At 38.7% G+C, this 14,465-nt stretch overlaps 2 long non-coding RNA genes across 2 annotated transcripts in view; both read left to right on the top strand.

Moving 5' to 3' along the window:
* Positions 1–5,644, top strand: part of LOC122224916 — a 114,627-nt gene extending 108,983 nt beyond the window's left edge. The window contains exon 6 of the long non-coding RNA XR_006205014.1: positions 5,605–5,644. This is a non-coding gene — a long non-coding RNA (uncharacterized LOC122224916). The remainder of the gene's footprint in view (positions 1–5,604) is intronic.
* Positions 5,645–5,745: 101 nt separating this feature from the next.
* The window catches only part of LOC122224921, a 67,840-nt gene continuing 59,120 nt past the window's right edge, over positions 5,746–14,465 (top strand). Inside the window, exon 1 of the long non-coding RNA XR_006205026.1 lies at positions 5,746–5,787. This is a non-coding gene — a long non-coding RNA (uncharacterized LOC122224921). The remainder of the gene's footprint in view (positions 5,788–14,465) is intronic.

The raw sequence follows: 14,465 nt of genomic DNA, 5'->3' as shown, positions 1-14,465 counted from the left end.
ATGCACCCAACATGAAAACACCCAAGTATATAAAACAGTTAATAACAAACATAAAGAAATTCATTGATAGTAATAAAATAATCGTAGGAGACTTTAACACCCCACTTATGTTGATGGACAAATCACCCAAACAGAAAATTAATAAGAGGGGTGCCTGGGTGCCTCAGTCGGTTAAACGTCCAATTTCTGCTCAGGTCATGATCTCACGGTTCCTGAGTTCAAACCCTGCATTGGGCCCTGTGCTGACAGTTCAGAGCTTGTTTCAGATTCTGAGTCTCCCTCTCTCTCTGCCCCTCCCCCACTTGTGCTCTGTCTCTCTCTCTCTCAAAAATAAGTATTTTAAAAAATTAAAGAAAATCAACAAGAAAACAGTGTTTTTGAATGACACACCGAACCAGATAGATTTAACAAATATATTCAGAGCATTGTAACCTAAAACAGCAAACTGCATATTCTTTTCAAGTGCACATGAAACATTGACCAGAATAGATCACATATTAGGCCATAAAACAAGCCTCAACAAATTCAAAAAGATCAAAGTCGTGGCATGCATCTTTTCTGCCCACAATGCTATGAAACTAGAAATCAACCACAAGGGAAAATCTGGAAAGACTACAAATACATGGAGATTAAATGACATGCTACTAAAAAATTAATGGGTCACCAAGAAATCAAAGAAGAAATAAAAAAGTACATGGAAATAAATGAAAATGAAAATGCAGTGGTCCAGAACCTTTAGGATGCAGCAAAAGCTGTTCTATGAGGGAAGTTTATAGCAATACAGACATACCTTAAGAAGCCAGAAAAATCTCAAATAAACCTTACACCTAAAGGAGCTAGAAAAAGAATAACAAACAAAACCCCAAACCAACAGAAAGAAGGAAATAATTAGAGCAGAAATAAAGATTAAAGCAGAGATAAATGATATAGAAACTAAAAAATCAGTAGAACAGATAAATGAAACCAGGAGCTGGTTCTTGAAAAGATCAACAAAGTTGATAAACCTCTAGCCAGACTCATCAGAAAGAGAGAGAGAGAGAGCGAGAGAGGACTCAAACAAAATCACAAATGAAAGAGGAAAAATAGCAACCAACACCACAGAAATACAAACAATTGTAAGAGAATATTATGAAAAACTATATGCCAACAAATTAGACAATCTAGACAAGATAGATACATTCCTAGTAACATATAACCTACCAAAACTGAAGCAAGAAGTAGAAAATCTGAGCAGACCAATTACTAGGAGAGATTGAATCAGTAATAAAAAAAATTCCCAACAGACAAAAGTCCAGGACCAGACGGCTTCATGGGTGAATTCTACCAAATATTTAAAGAAGAGTTAATACCTACTCTTCTCAAACTATTCCAAACAATAGAAGAAAGAAATTTCCAAATTCATTCTATGAGGCCAATATCACCCTGATACCAAAACCAGATAAAGACATCACACACACACACACACACAAAGAGAACTACAGGACAATATGTCTGATGAACATAAATGCAGAAATCATCAACAAAATACTAGCAAACTGAATCCAACAATACATTAAAAAAATCATTTACCACACTCAAGTGGGATTTATTCCTGGGTTGCAAGGGTGGCTCATTATTTGCAAATCAATCGAGGTGATACATCACATTAATAGAATAAAGGATAAAAACCATATTATCATTTCAGTAGGTGCTGAAAAATTATTTGACAAAGTACAGCATCCATGTATGATAAAAACCCTCAACAAAGTAGGTTCAGAGGGAACATACCTCAACATAATAAAGGCCCTGCATGAAAAACCCACATTTAACATCATCTTCAATGGTGAGAAACTGAAAGCTTTTCCCCTAAGATCAGGAACAAGACAAAGATGTCCTCTCTTACTACTTTTACTCAACATAGTACTGGAAGTCCTAGCCACAGCAATCAGACAACTAAAAGAAATAAAAGGCATCCAAATTGGTAAGAAAGAAGTAGTAGTTTCGCTATTTGCGGATGACATGATACTATATATAGAAAACCTGAAAGACTCCAACAAACTACTAGAATGGATAAATGAATAAAGTTGCAGGATACAAAATCAATGTGCAGAAGTCTGTTGCATTTCTATACACTAAACATGAAGCATCAGAAAGAGAAATTAAGAAAACGATCCCATTTATAATTGCACCAAAAATAATAAGACATCCTAACCAAAGAGGTGGAAGACCTGTACACTCAAAACTATAAAACACTGATGAGAGAAGTTGAACATGACACAAAGAAATGGAAAGACCTTCCATGCTCATGGATTGGGAGAACAAATATTGGTAGAATGTCTATACTACCCAAAACAATCTACAGATCTAATTCAATCCCTACCAAAATACCAACAGCATTTTTCACAGAATTAGAACAAACAATCCTAAAATTGTATGGACCCACAAAAGACCCTAAATAGCCAAAGCAATCTTGAAAAAGATTGATACTATATTTATTTTTGGTGCAATTATAAATGGGATCGTTTTCTTAATTTCTCTTTCTGATGCTTCATGTTTAGTGTATAGAAATGCAACAGACTTCTGCACATTGATTTTGTATCCTGCAACTTTATTCATTTATCCATTCTAGTAGTTTGTTGGAGTCTTTCAGGTTTTCTATATATAGTATCATGTAATCCGCAAATAGCGAAACTACTACTTCTTTCTTTCTGGAGGTATCACAGTCTGAGACTTCAAGTTATATTGCAAAGCTATAGTAATCAAAACAGTATGGTACTGACACAAACACAGACACGTAGATCAATGGAATAGAAAACTCAGAAATAAGCCCACAATTATGTGGTCAGTTAATCTTTGACAAAGCAGAAAACAATATCCAATGGGAAAAAGACAGTCTCTTCTGCAAATGGTTTTGGGGAAACTGGTCAGCCACATGCAAAAAATGAAACTGGACTGTTATTTACACCATACACAAAAATAAACTCAAAATGGATTAAAGGCCTAAATGTGAGATCTGAAACCATAGAAATCCTAGAAGAGAGTACAGGTAGTAATGTCTCTGACATCAGCCATAGCAACATTTTTCTATATATGTCTTCTGAGGCAAGGGAAACAAAAGCAAAAATAAACTTTTGGGACTGTATCAAAATAAAAGTTTCTGCACAGCAAAAGAAACAATCAACAGAACTAAAAGGCAACCTACTGAATGGAGAAGATATATGCAAATGACATATCTAATAAAGGGTTAGTATCTAAAATGTATAAAGAAATTATACAACTCAACAACCCCAGAACAAATAATCCAATTAAAAAATGGGCAGAAGACATAAACAGACATTTCTCCAAAAAAGACATCCAGATGGCTAGCACATAAAAAGATGTTCAACATTACTCATCATCAGGGAAATGCAAATCAAACCCACAAAGAGATATCACCTCACACCTGTCAGAATGGCTAAAATAAGAAGGAAGTGTTGGTGAGGATGGAGAAAAAGGAACCCTCTTGCACTGTTGGTGGGAATGCAAACTGGTGTAGCCACTGTGGAAAACAGAATGGAGGTTCCTCAAAAATTTAGAAATAGAACTATCTTATGATCCAGTAATTGCACTACTGGGTATTCCCCCCCTCCCCCAATCACAAAAACACGAATTTAAAGGGATACATGCATCCCTATGTTTATAGCAACATTATTTACAATAACCATATTATGAAAGCAGCCCAAGTGTCCATTGATAGATGAATGGATAAAGAAGATGAGATGTGCATATATAATGGTATATTATTCCACAATAAAAAAGAATGAAATCTTGATATTTGCAATGACATAGATGGAGCTAGAGAGTATAATGCTAAGTGAAATAAGTCTGTCAGAGAAAAACAAATACCATATGATTTCACTCATATGTGGAATATAAGAAACAAAACAAACGAGTAAAGAAAAAAAAGTGAGAGAGACAAACCAAGAAACAGACTCTTAACTATAGAGAAGAAACTGGTGGTTATGGCAGGGAGAGGGGGAGGTTAAATAGGTGATGGGGATTAGGGAGTACACTTGTGATGAGCACCAGGTATGCAAGTGTTGAATCACTATATTGTACACCTGAAACTAATATAACCCTAATTTAATTCCTATACTGGAATTAAAAAAACATAGTTGTGGGGTGCCTGGGTAGCTCAGTTGTTTAAGCGGCCAACTTTGGCTCATCATGATCTCAGTCTCGGTGTCAGTTCAAACCTTGTGTTGGGCTCTGTGGTGACAGTTTAGAGCCCGGAGGCTGCTTCTGATTCTGTGTCTCCCTCTCTCTCTGCCCCTTCCCTGCTCATACTCTGTCTCTCTCTTTTCCTCCCCCCGCCCCACCAAAAAAAAAAAAAAAAAAATAGTTGCAAAAATCTTTTTGATAACTTGAAACCTTAACACTATACTAAGTTTAGTTAAATTATAGACATTCATTGAATATCTAGATCACTTCCAAGTAAGATACAATATTAAAACAGTTAATTGCCAAACCTAAGTTTATCTACTTTTGGCATCTTGTTTTTATGCAGAATACAAAAGCTAGATATATTTGAGTCTGTCAATAAACCTGAAAAATTGTACTGGGAGAAAGATACACCTCTAGAGAATTACGAAATAATTTATTCATAAATTTGCTACAGAATGATAGTATGTGGCAGACAGTTCACAACAGCCTGATTCCTGGTTTTCACTGAAAACTAGGGTTACTGATGGTTAAAAATTCTTTTCTTTTTTTTTTTTTTAATTTTTTTTTTCAACGTTTTTAATTTATTTTTGGGACAGAGAGAGACAGAGCATGAACGGGGGAGGGGCAGAGAGAGAGGGAGACACAGAATCGGAAGCAAGCTCCAGGCTCCGAGCCATCAGCCCAGAGCCTGACGCGGGGCTTGAACTCACAGACCGCGAGATCGTGACCTGGCTGAAGTCGGACGCTTAACCACTGCGCCACCCAGGCGCCCCTGATGGTTAAAAATTCTAATCCATACTGTGTAAATGAATCTACTAGAAATGATAAAAGTTAAGAAAAAAGAAACTCTGTGTGCAAAGAAAGATGTATTTTTGATAAGTGAAAATATGAAGTATGTGTTTTTGCTAAAGGAAAAAGAAATTTTGTTCTAAAGTAGAATGACTAATTGTTCCAGACTTAAAATAGGAAAGAGTAGGACAAAAACTGAATGAATATTAAAATAAATTTTTAAAGAAGGTTTATGGAAAAGGAATCTTGGAAAAAAGAATTTTTTTCTTGGGTGATCAGTACTTGCCAAGATTGGTTGGATTTATTTATATGTTTTTTTTTTTTTTTAATTAGGCTTAACATTACTAACTAATCCAATAATACAAAATTAGAACTTGATTTTCTCTCTCTGTTAAAACAACAAAATTTTCTTAGATTACCAGTCTGCTCTTAATAAAACACTGTAAAAATTTTTTTTCCCTTACTTATTAAGTCATCTGCCTGGGAAATCAGGATTTTGTGTCTTAAAATAATTTCCCGTGCTTCATGTTGTCTTTATCAGGTCTTTGGTTACTTAAGAAAGCCAAGTATTCTCAATATTAAAAGAGGTATGATTTTTTAATTTTTTTTATGTTTTATTTATTTCTGAGACAGAGACAGAGCATGAGTGGGGGAGGGGCAGAGAGAGAGGGAGACACAGAATCCGAAGCAGACTCCAGGCTCTGAGCTGTCAGCACAGAGCCCGACGTGGGGCTCGAACTCACAAGCCCTGAGATCATGACCTGAGCCAAAGTCTGTCGCTCAACCGACTGAGCCACCCAGGTGCCCCAGAAAGAGGTATGATTTTTTAAAATAACTATGTAACTTTCTGTATTTGCCTTTGAAATCTTTTAATTGTCACTTTGGTTGAATGAGTAAGTAAGTATTGTTTCAATGTGACTTGTGATCCTGAGTGGTCATGTGTTCAAACCTTTTGACATTTTTGACAATTTTCCAAAATCAAATGCTAAATGGAATCTTTGTTACTTCAAACTAACTTTGAGATTTCCTAGAGCACTCCTGGAAAGTCTCAAAGGATTTGTCTCTTACTTTGTAAAAGAGAGACGTTAAACTAATTAGGATTATTTGGTATGTTAAATTATGTGGGAAGCATTGTCAAATTGGAAGTGATTCCATGTGAATCTTCATAGGTTATATGTGTATGGATATATGTTACTAAATTGTGTGAAGGTCTTAGAAATTTGCAGTACTCTCATTGTCCAGTTATTATTTTAAAATGTTGTATGCCATAGAAATAACTGTTTTTCCTTATCAAATGAACTCTCATCAGAACTTTAACCATGGCTATTTTATGTCTTACTATTCATAGATAGTTACTGTCTTACTCTGATTCTTTGAAGGGATTTATAACTATAGATATGGTTATAGCTGTAGCTATTGACCTATTAACTGTATGTCAGAATGCTCCATGATGGCATCACTTGAAGTTTTGAGACTATGCCATTGTACTGAGAATTTACTGATCTAATGAAAAAAAGCTGATGGATTCATAAAATGCTGACCTAAGATCACACAGAACAAGAATTAATTCATGGGATTATATCAACTCATGAGAATGATTATAAGTTTTCTATGAATTTTTGTTTGAAACATTCACTGCTGGTTCCTTAATATTTTCCAGATTTAGAAAAGCCTTTCCCCCTTTTTCTTTTAAAGTAAACTTGCAGAAGTTTGGTAAATTACACCTTTGTAAACATAATTGAAACATTTATCTTTTCTTTGTACTTGATCCCTTCAGAATGTGGAAACTCTTAGCATTCTTATTTTCATGACAATATAGTTATTTGCATAAGTTTAATAAGAATCTGTTCTTGTAATAAGACACAATTAGAAACATTGGTTATATTAGCAAGGCTTTGACTGGAATGTTATATTTGAGAATGATGTGCATCAGATCAGGTATGACCCAACAGCTTTAAGGAAATAAGGTTGACTCTAAGGAGCCAATGCTTATAAGGCTCCCCCTTAGAAAATCTGGACTGTGTCTGGCTTACATCATTCCCCACCTTACAGATGAGTAAGGAAGGTCACTTCTTGGCAGATCCAGGAATCTTAGGATATTTGGGAGGTACTGAGAAGAGAGGAATCCCCCCAAATCAGTAGATATTGCAAGCAAAATATGGTAGTGAAGTCGTAGCTTGGCTTCCTAGCCTTGAGAGGCTTTTCAAAGTCCAATCTATAATTTCCAGTGAAAAGTTCCAGCAAAGCAAACCAAAAAGTGGGCTCTTGCTTCACTTATGTAAATAATCAAGCCAAGATTACTTACACAGACCAGACTTACTTCACAAACAAATTAGTCTTGCTTTGATTACCTTTGAAATCAAGAAATGGGGTGATTATAGAAAGAATTTGTTTTTTATTTCGGTGGAGAACTATAGTGTACCCTTGTGGGCTCTGTCTTGCACGTTTTGCCAAATCTTACTAAGTCCCGAATTCTTTCATTTTGCTCCAATATCTGATTACAACTCTCCAAATTAGTTTCTAATTATTCTCCTTTCTGATTTGGAGTTAAGACTGCCCTTTTCTGGAATTAAAATAAAAACTAAAATGCAGGAGGAGGAGGAGGAGGAGGGGGGCAGGGGGAGAAGAAAAAAGAACGCCGTTTTCCAGAAGTCCTTCAAGCTAAAGCTGGATGACTTGATATAGACTTAAAAAAAAAAAAAATGGCCACAACAGATTATGTATGGGCAACCTTCATGCCTTCTGTTGTGTGGACCATTCACAAAGCAAAGTTCACTGGGACACCTGATGCCATCACCAAAGGCATTCAAATGGCAAATCAGGAATATTGATCAGATGGCCACTGCCATCCTTACTCTACCTTCTAGAGATGCTTCAAGCTCAAGCCTAAAATCTGAACTGATTGCCCTCTGGACTCAGAAACTGGGTTTCTAACAAACTTTGTTTTTCCTTTAGTTTCCTAGAAACTCCCCTCATTAAATGCCTGACTACTAGCACCACCCAGCAAAGTGTCATTATATTTATATATATCTATACCACCTATTCAAACCCCTGAACAAATCTCAAGGACTTGTGGCCATGACCTGTGCTATTGGAAGGAAAATTGATCAGATAAAATCATTCACTTGCTGTAATAGGGTTATTCTTCTGGGCATAAAAGAGCACTTTAAGGGGCAAACAATCTTAACCCAAAGCATGCCTGAATAATGGTGGGACTTAGACATCAGAGGCAGAGGTAGTTAGAGGTTGGTCCACCTTCCTGGTGACACTTAGGTCAGATCTCTTCTGTCTTCCCACCAAGATGGCTCCCTCTCAACCCAAACTCTTTGCATCTGCCGTTCCTTTGGCCAAGACTTTGCCTCTCACCCCTATTGCTTTGTCTAGCTAACGTTCAATCATCCTTTAGATCTCAGTGGAAGCATTGCTTTCTCAGGGAAGCTCTCGCTGACTTCTCTAAATCAGATTTTTCCTAACTTATCAAAAGCACCGTGACCACTCCTTCTTAGCACTTGTCACAGCCTCAGTTTTTCACGTAGTTATGTGGTTATTTGATTGTTGACAGACTCTTCCACTAGATACCAAGTTTCAAGAGGATTTGAGCGATGCCTGTTCTTGGAAATTTGTATCTGTAGCACATGGCACCTTACCTGGTACGTGGTGGGCCCACCCTAAATAGTTGTTGAATGAACGGACTTGGGACTTTCAATGACTTTAGGCATTTCCCTTTCTACTGCCTCCACCCCCATCTCATACTAGAGGGGCCAAAGATATACATCATTATCCATCTATGGAAGCATATTAATGTAAAATAGTAGAGCAAAGCAAAAGACATTAAATAGCCTCTCCTTTCTTATTCTTTCAACGTATTCCTTTTTCAATGTTCTATATCAACACAGTTGATACATGTTCTGCATGCACATGTGTGTGTCTCCCTGACATGGAGCTTTTACTAAGCTTATCATAATATTCCTTGGCATTCACTTGGGAATAATGCAAGATAAGCATACTATGACCAACCTTGTAGGGCTGAGCTCGCTGTTTGAGGCCCACAGCATTAGGACAGAGGACTCCTCAGAAACTGATTAGCATGACTTGGACCACTGAATTCAGTAGGACTCCCTACCTACCCAAGTAAAGATTAGTTTGGACTGGTTCTGTTTTTGCATTGGAAAAAGAATTTTCCAGGCTTTGTAGATAAGATCTTGGTCATTGAAAAGGCTTTTACCTTTTTTCTATGCCCTGAAGGCCATGATGGTCACATATGGTCATTGCTAGGTCCACCTCACCCTGGGAGGTCTTTCTAAAAGCTGAAAGACAACACTCTGGCCTCAGACCAAATGTGGCATGGAAGTGGCCTGGCTTCTTGGCAGTTTCTCTGTCCCACTGACAGCAGCCCAGTTTGTAGAGGCATCTGGTATCAGGAATATCCTGAGCTCGGGTCCTGGGAAAATTTTTCTCTGTGGCTTTTGCAGAAAAAAAAAAAAAAAAAAGATTTAAGGACTCTGTGTGTGTTACATATTATATGTCAAATATTTTCAAAAACCTTAGAACTAACCAAAATAGATTTTATTCTAGAAATATTATCTGTCATTTATAATGGAGACTTTTTATAACTTTTAAGGTTGAGATTACATCACATTTTTTCTAACGGCAGTTATTTTGGAAGACTGGGGATGGGAAAGCAGATCATAATGTAAATTGTGTGGGTAGACACTTTCCATGTGGTTTAATATGAAGTTTTAGGAGTCAGGATCTGGGATCTTCAGTCCAAATAGATTTCATTCTTCATGCAAGGAGCGCGCAAAAGAAAAGAACAGTGATAATAATAGTGGTTAAGTGTGTCAACTCCGGTGTCGGTCAAAATCTCAGGTTGTTAGCTATGCGACTCCCACACAATTACCTCGCTGCAAGCTGGTAAGGGTAATTTCCACTTTGCAGAGTTGTAAGGGCTATTTGCTATAATATATGTAAAGTGCTTAACATGCGTTAAGTGTCAGATAAATGATGAATTTTATTATAATCATTATTCCTGCCATATGTCCAAACCATACTTGACACTTCTGGGCAGTAACCTTAAGGTGGTGAGAGGAATCCGGATTGTGGTTTCTAGATGGCAAGAAGGGTGCAGCGATTCGAGAAGCAGAGGCAGAAGCCATTCTGGAGTAGGTGCCTCTGATCTCTATTACTAGCAATCCCATTCAGGAACCATTTGTAGTTTATAACAGACTTTATCCTCCCCCCGGCCCTCCTCAACATTTTATGTTTTTATACAAAAACATGTGGGGTAGATGATGTTAGCCTAGTTCTTAGATAAGTAAGTGACTAGCCCAGGGAAGTTAAGTGACTCACCTAAAGTTGCATGGCTAATAAGTGACCGAATTGCAAAACAGGACCTAAATTCGGGTCTTCTAATGCCTAATTCAGGGGTTCTTTCTATATACCAGAGCAGTAAAATTCAACCAATATTCCTATCAGAAGTTTAAAGCTTTTGATGCTAGCCTGTTATGATGCTAGTTTGTTAGCCTGGCATAGTAGTTTGAAACTTTTAGGTGATCTCCTTTACCTGTTCCCCATGACCACCCTGGAAGACATGTATTTCTTTAGATGAGAAGATATGGATGTTTAGGGGCTCACAGAGACTGTCCAGATTCACTGGGCCAAGTTGGGGGGTGGGGCTGGTGATGGTACAAACCAGGCCTGCCCCCATCAAGAGCCCCTCTATTGCCAGCACAGGACCAAGCACGCACTAAACTCTCAGTGAGTGTGAATTGAACAGTCATCACTAACAGTCCACAGTTACATGCGTTTTCTCATTTAACCCTCAAGACAACCCACCAGGATCTAGAGACTCACAAGCTGGGGAATGCTCTCTCTGAGTCTAATGTCCATGCTCAACACTGCACATACTCTTTTTTGATTAACGAGGTCAGGCTTGCTGATTCTTAATGTGGTGCCCTTTCTGGTACTAACTGGTTCCAGTGTAGGCCAATAAAAACCAAGATTCTAAATCAAACACAAAACAAACCAACCAACTGATAGATCCCTGGAAACAACCAAGAGGCAAGAACAGAGATAAATGAGATTTGGGTAGCTCTTGCACAGCCCTCCTCCTTGTAACTGTAGTCAGTATACAGCACATTCTCCCACAGCAGCCCCCACCCTCAGCCTGGAAACAAAAATAGAACACTCCACCACGGCCCACATTGGAATGTATGGCCTGAAGAAACTCAATGGTCTTAAATTCATTTGTGTTAAAGAAGGACAATGCTTTTTAAAGGTAGTATGCTTTTGATCCCTGACTGCAAATAAGCACCTTGGATCCAGCTTAACCTCTTCCTGTCTTATCTGTGGCTCCTTCCCTTTCCCCTCTGGTATAGCTATGGGCCACAAATTCTTTGTCTTGTGTCAAAGACCTTTCAAGCACTCATCCTGAACCATCAAAGATCCCTTAATTTCCTTTTATCCTCTATAAACACCAATTTATTGTTCTATCTCTTGTATAGCTTGATTCAGGGGAAAGCTGGGATCTTAAATATTTCAGAGAGTGATGGAAGCATTAGTACAGCCACTGAATTGACCCTTGGAGCAAAAAAGAAAAAAAAAAATTTGGTTTCAGAATTATAAGAATTACTTCTTTTTTTTTTTCTAATGTTTCCCTCCCTCAGACAACTGCCCCTCCCTCTGCCTGCATCTCACCAGCACCTGCCCTGGGCTCAGCAGGGTGGCGGGGGTGGGGGGGGGGGCTCCCAACTTTTCCATTCAGAAGGGAGGGTCTTAATTAAGAATTGTGAGAATTTTTTTCATTGTACCATGTACCAACCAGCTGAGCGGCACATCAGCTGGGCGGTTCACAGCTGTGAACAACACAGACATATTTGCTGCCGGAGAGGAAGGAGCTGGAAGACAAGAAGTGTTATAGGCAGGAACAGAAAGAGCTGGCAGGCAAAAGTGACAAACCATTGACCTGAAATGCACTGAGAATCTTTGTATCTGAGAAGCAAACAGCAGGGTCGAAGATGGCCTAGGAGAGGACTTGTCTTCCTTTTGACCATGGACTGGAGCAAAGCTATTCTTTTCCTGCTCCATGAGTAGTTAAGGGGAAAAAGAACAACCACTGTCCTGGCTACTGACAAGCCAATGAAATATGCTGGGTTTAACCCGTGTTCTTTCTTAGCAAGGCAGTTAGTGGGTGCCTGCTGGTTCTCTTAACTTCTCAGAGCCTCTAAGCACTAGATAGCACAGTCCTTCCAGCCCTTGAAGATGATCTCAAGTTTCAATGCTTTACAGAAGGTAGCATGGTGTAAAGCAGGGCTTCTCAAATCTTACTTAGCCTGCATCACAGTTGTCTGGGGGGCTTCCTAAACAGAGATTGTTGGGCCCCACAGCACAGTTTCAGATTCCGTGGGTCTGGGGTATGGCTCCAGAACTTACATTTCTGCAGATTCTCAGCTGATACTGATGCACTGGTCTGGGGACCATGCTTTAAGAATGGTTGGTCTAGAGAAAAAACAGGGACTTGTAGGCAGACAGGAATTCTGGTCCCAGTTCTGCCACTTTCTGTGTGCCTTTGAGTAGACACTTCTTTAGGCTTTGTCTCTTTTCATCTAGTAGGGCAAATAATGGAGGATAATGCTAGTGTGGTTAGATATATGGACTGTGTTCAACTCTGGACCTGCCACTGACCACTGGTGTGACCTTAGACAGACTGCTTCACCTTTGAATCCCTCAGTTTGTTCACCCTGAAAGTGAGGGTCATAGCTGTTGACCACCTAGAATTGCTGTGAGCTTTGTGAGAATAAGTCAAAAGAGTCACAGCAGTGACTAGCACATGGTAAATGTGATAAAAATATGCACTCTTGTCACTTTTTGTAGTTGTGTGACTTACAGGAGATGAAGAATATGAAGTGCCAAATGTCACGTCAGGCATATAGGAAATGCACAGTAAATGTCAATCAATTTCCTCTCCTCACACCGAAACAGGGAAGTCAGAGCTGGAAGCGCTGACTGAAAGAATGTCCTCTAAGTGGAGATCTCAGTAGGAGGCGTGGCCAAAAAAAAAGACACCAGCATGAGGATTTTAGCTGTTAGCGAAGCAGAATGTGCCAGATGCCTCCTCATTTCAAGGTGTCTATGCCGGTAGAGCCTTCCTTTGAGCAAAGATCAGCAGCTTGGGAGATGGAGCCAGTTGATGTCTGGCACTCATAAGTGTGGGCAAGCCTCGAGGAACTCCCAGCAAGGTGGTGGATGGCTAGCATTCCATTTCCTTCTGAGGGCTGGGACCACCTAAGTGTGGCTCAGAACACAGAGACTTCAGGCTGGTGGTACTCAGCCTGATCCATTTACTTCTTTGTCTTCATTATACAGCTCAAGGCAACGCTGCAATCATTCTGGAGCGAACTGCCGAGCTCTAAGACGGTTGTAGCCTTTTACTTTCTGTCCATATTGTCTTGTAGTGGTCTGTGGATAAAGGGCAGGGTGAAAGGTTAGATAAAATTGTCCGCCAAACCTATTGTATCCAGTGAGAATGTAGTGAGCTGCTTTAGGATAAAACATTCAAATACGTTTTGGCTGCATATTAATAACTCCCTTTTGGATGTTTTTGATTCCAAATAGTATACTAAAGGCCTTGAGAAGTCCTGCAGTAAAAAAATAATGAGTTTCATTCTTAGCAGTTCTCAAATTGTTTGTCCATGGAAACGTTTTTCTTTTAAACAAGTAATATTTCTTAACATCTCTTAAAATGTACTGTGGCAAATTGTGGAATAGGGAGAAATTTAAGTGTCTAGATGTGAAACTATTTAAACATTGAGGGCTACTGATCCCTTGGGAAAATAGGTTAAAGGCCTTATGTTAGTCTTCTACCCCTTTAGTTTATTGCTAGACCCGTACTAAGCTTTTGTCAAGTGCTGGCTCTCCAAATATCACCGACGCAATCTGTTGATGTGACAAAGCTGTGTTTATTGTTTATTGTGGTAAGGCAGATGGCCACCTAGACAGAGTCTGGGCAATGTCTCCCAGGGGAAGGGGCAAGGTTAGATGTTATTGCAAATTGGATTTTTGGTTTAAAGTCATCTTCTAATGAGGGACCTTGATTGGGTAAGGATAATGGTACAATAGTTTAGGATTAGAAACAGCAAGACAAAGATTTTTGAGTTGAGGGATTTGAAGATCTTTAGGGTGTTAACTGTCTGTTGATGCTTCTTATTGAAGAAGTGAAGGGTCTTTTGGGGAAGTTCCTATAATGAACAGGCAAGTTATTTGCCTGGACAAAATCACCTGGATTAGAAAAGATATCATAATGAAGACAATGGAGTAGTAAAATCCTGTTAATGTATTGTAGAAAGTGCGTGTTTATGTGTGTGGTGTATTTGGGGGAGGAGGAGGGTTAGATAGTTCCAGTCCTCAGTCCTCAGTTTCTAAGCTGTGTACATGACATAGATGGTTTCCACTCTCACTCTTCATTCCTGAACTTATTACATTGATCTTGAATACTT

The sequence above is a fragment of the Panthera leo genome, chromosome B4, assembly GCF_018350215.1.
Source record: "Panthera leo isolate Ple1 chromosome B4, P.leo_Ple1_pat1.1, whole genome shotgun sequence".
Classification (NCBI taxonomy): domain Eukaryota; kingdom Metazoa; phylum Chordata; class Mammalia; order Carnivora; family Felidae; genus Panthera; species Panthera leo.
This window is presented reverse-complemented; position numbering and strand designations above follow the sequence as displayed.